Below are 4,161 nucleotides of genomic sequence, written 5' to 3'. Positions count from 1 at the left end.
AGTCAATGTTTATATTTAAGAAAAAGATTAAGAACATATTGTTGAATGGATACATATAGATTTAAGTTAGTTAATATCAAACGAAATATAAATGGAAAAATTGTGATCAGTTATGTAATTTTGTTGTATTATTAATAGATGATTATTGATTGAATTGATTGTTTGAATTGATTTAGTTTAAGAAGGGGCAGAAATAATAAGATTTTTTTTCTTCTGCTGCCTTTCATTTTATGTTATGTATTTTACTCTCTTGTTTTGAAATTGTTAGTGTTTTTAATTTGAAATGAATAAATAAATAAATAAAAATGAGTATGTTTTACTCCTTATAAAGTTTCAAGTATTCATGTATTTGCTAAATTGATTACAGGAAAACTGCTAAAAGTAGCCGTTTTAGTTGTTGTTATAACAACCAATAAAATTCATTTTTAGTCAAAGCTTGAAAGAGCAGCATGTTAGAGTCAGAGTTTCTTTATTTGTCATTGGAACCACATGTGGTACACGTGTGGTGGAACAAAATTGTGTACACGGGGTCCCAGTTACATCCAACAATAAAATATAAGATATGAACTAAGAAAAAATGTTATCTAAAAATTTGCTAAGCACTAATAGCATAAAAACAATACGCCGAACAGCAGCACAAACATGAGTCTGTGTGATCAGATGCGGACGAATGAACACAGCAACATGAAACAGATCAGCAGCATGATGTGATTTTTCACAGTGATTATCCTGGTTAGGGATTCATGAGTCTACAAGGCTCCGGGTAGAAGCTCAGCCTCAGTCTAGTGGTTCTACACTTAATGCTTCTTAACCTCCTTCCTGAGGGGAGTGGGGCAAAAAGTGAGTGTGCTGGATGAGTGGGTCCTTCATGATGCAGGTGGCCCTCTTCTTGCATCTGGAGGTGTAGATGTCTGTGATGGTGGGGAGGCTGACTCCAACAGACTTCTGTTGTTTAAAATTTGACAATAATTAGTAATTATTGCCAAATTTAAGAAGAAATGTTGTCAATTGGTGTAGTACCTCTTTTGACCACTAGATGGCAGTATAAGACTGTTTGAACCGAAGGATATACAGGTCCTTCTCAAAAAATTAGCATATTGTGATGAAGGTCATTATTTTCCATAATGTAATGATAAAAATGAAACTTTCATATATTTCAGATTCATTGCACACCAACTGAAATATTTCAGGTCTTTAATTGTTTTAATACTGATGATTATGGCATACAGCTCATGAAAACCCAAAATGCCTGTCCCAAAAAATTAGCATATTTCATCCCACCAATGAAAGACAAGTGTTTTTAATACAAAAAACGCCAACCTTCAAATAATCATGTTCAGTTATGCACTCAATACTTGGTCGGGAATCCTTTTGCATGAATGACTGCTTCAATGCGGCGTGGCATGGAGGCAATCAGCCTGTGGCACTGCTGAGGTGTTATGGAGGCCCAGGATGCTTCGATAGCGGCCTTAAGCTCATCCAGAGTGTTGGGTCTTGCGTCTCTCAACTTTCTCTTCACAATATCCCACAGGTTCTCTATGGGGTTCAGGTCAGGAGAGTTGGCAGGCCAATTGAGCACAGTAATACCATGGTCAGTAAACCATTTACCAGTGGTTTTGGCACTGTGAGCAGGTGCCAGGTCGTGCTGAAAAATGAAATCTTCATCTCCATAAAGCTTTTCAGCAGATGGAAGCATGAAGTGCTCCAAAATCTCCTGATAGCTAGCTGCATTGACCCTGCCCTTGATAAAAAACAGTGGACCAACACCAGCAGATGACATGACACCCCAGTGACTGTGGAAACTTGACACTGGAGCTCAAGCAATGTGAATTCTGTGTCTCCTCTCTTCCTCCAGACTCTGGGACCTTGATTTCCAAAGGAAATGCAAAATTTACTGTAATCAGAGAACATAACTTTGGACCACTCAGCAGCAGTCCCAGGCGAGATGCTTCTGACGCAGTCTCTTGTTCAAGAGTGGCTTGACCTGGGGAATGCGGCACCTGTAGCCCATTTCCTGCACACACCTGTGCACGGTGGCTCTGGATGTTTCTACTCCAGACTCAGTCCACTGCTTCCGCAGGTCCCCCAAGGTCTGGAATGGGCCCTTCTCCACAATCCTCCTCAGGGTCCAGTCACCTCTTCTCGTTGTGCAGCGTTTTCTGCCACACTTTTCCCTTCCCACAGACTTCCCACTGAGGTGCCTTGATACAGCACTCTGGGAACAGCCTATTCGTTCAGCAATTTCTTTCTGTGGCTTACCCTCTTGCTTGAGGGTGTCAATGATGGCCTTCTGGACAGCAGTCAGGTCGGCAGTCTTACCCATGATTGCGGTTTTGAGTAATGAACAAGGCTGGGAGTTTTTAAAAGCCTCAGGAATCTTTTGCAGGTGTTTAGAGTTACGTCGTTGATTCAGATGGTTAGGTTAATAGCTTGTTTAGAGAACCTTTTCATGATATGCTAATTTTTTGGGACAGGCATTTTGGGTTTTCATGAGCTGTATGCCATAATCATCAGTATTAAAACAATTAAAGACCTGAAATATTTCAGTTGGTGTGCAATGAATCTGAAATATATGAAAGTTTCATTTTTATCATTACATTATGGAAAATAATGACCTTTATCACAATATGCTAATTTTTTGAGAAGGACCTGTATACAGACCCTTTCCAAAAAATTAGAATATCATGGAAAAGTTGTTTAAATTCCATAATTCCACTCAAAAAGTTAATCTTTAATAGATGATAGATTCAGGGCAAACAATTTAAACAATTTCAAAATTTTATTTTGTTTATTTTTACATAATTTGGGCTTCCAGGTCATGAAACCCACGAAAAAAAGAATTAAAAAAATTAGAATACTGTGAAGAATTCAGCCCACACTACTCCGTTTTTGCAGGGAAAAAAAACTAAATAAATTAGGATCACAACAAATTGCATCCCATATCATGACGGACTGTGGATATTTCACACTGGACCTCAAGCTGTATGGGCTCTGTTCCTCACCCTTCTTCCTCCAAACCATTGTACCTTGATTTATGAATGAAAGGCGCATTTCACTTTCATCGGAAAAGAGTTGGCTCAGGTTCAGAAGTGGCTTGACCCGAGGAACCCGACAGATTTAGCCCATCTCCTGGATGAGTCTGAATGTGGTGGTTTTTGAAGCTGTGACTCCCGCCTCATTCCACGCTTTCTGGATCTCTGTCAGATTCTGGAATCTTCTCTGTTTGATAATCCACTGAAGCCCACGGTCATCTCTTTTGCTGGTGCATCTTCTCCTGCCACATGTTGTCCTTCCACTAGACTTTCCATTGATGTGCTTGGACACAGTGCTCTGTGAACAGCCAGCCTCCTTAGCTATGAACTTTTGTGGCTTACCCATCCTATGGAGGGTATCAATGATGCTCTTCTGGACAGTTGTTAGGTCTGCAGTCTTCCCCATATTGAACTGAACTGAAACAATTGAACCAAACTGAAGCAATTTAATGACACCTGGGGAAACCTGTGCAGGTGCTTTGAGTTTAGTAGATGATTAGTGTCACACTCGGGCAGCACGGTGGCGCAACTGGTAGAGCTGCTGCCTCTCAGCGAGCAGGTCCTTGGTTCAAACCCCGGTCCAGGGGCCTTTCTGGGTGGAGTTTGCATGTTCTCTCCGTGCATGTGTGGGATTTCTCCGGGTGCTCCGGTTTCCTCCCACAGCCCAAAAACATGCATGTTAGGCTGATTGGTAACTCTAAATTGTCCCTAGGTGTGAATGAGAGAGTGAATGGTTGTTTGTCTCGTTTGTCTCTATGTGTCCCTGTCATGGACTTGCGACCCGTCCAGGGTGTACCCCGCCCCTCGCACAGTGATTGCTGGACATGGGCACCAGCGACCCCCGTGACCCAAAATGGAATAAGCGGGTAAAGATAATGGATGGATGGATAGTGTCACACTCAGTTTAAAACATTCATGTCCTGCAAAATTTGGGCTGATTTCTCCACAGTATTCTAATTTTTTGAAATCTTGTGTTTGTGGGTTTCATGAGCTGGAAGCTCAAATTATGTAAAAATAAAAAATAAAATACTTGAAATTGTTTAAATTGTGGACCCTGAATATATCATCTATTAAAGATTAATTTTTTGAATGGAATTATGGAAGTTAAACAAATTTTCCATGATATTCT

At 40.4% G+C, this 4,161-nt stretch overlaps 1 protein-coding gene across 1 annotated transcript in view; it reads right to left on the bottom strand.

The window, feature by feature from the left end:
- The window catches only part of LOC119421421 (histone deacetylase 5), a gene marked incomplete at its 3' end in the record, with an annotated part of 271,884 nt that overhangs the window by 28,751 nt on the left and 238,972 nt on the right, over positions 1–4,161 (bottom strand).

This window comes from Nematolebias whitei, chromosome 15 (assembly GCF_014905685.2).
Source record: "Nematolebias whitei isolate Nwh7 chromosome 15, NemWhi1, whole genome shotgun sequence".
NCBI lineage: Eukaryota > Metazoa > Chordata > Actinopteri > Cyprinodontiformes > Rivulidae > Nematolebias > Nematolebias whitei.
Note: the sequence above shows the minus strand (reverse complement) of the source record. Positions and strands in the feature narration are given on the sequence as shown.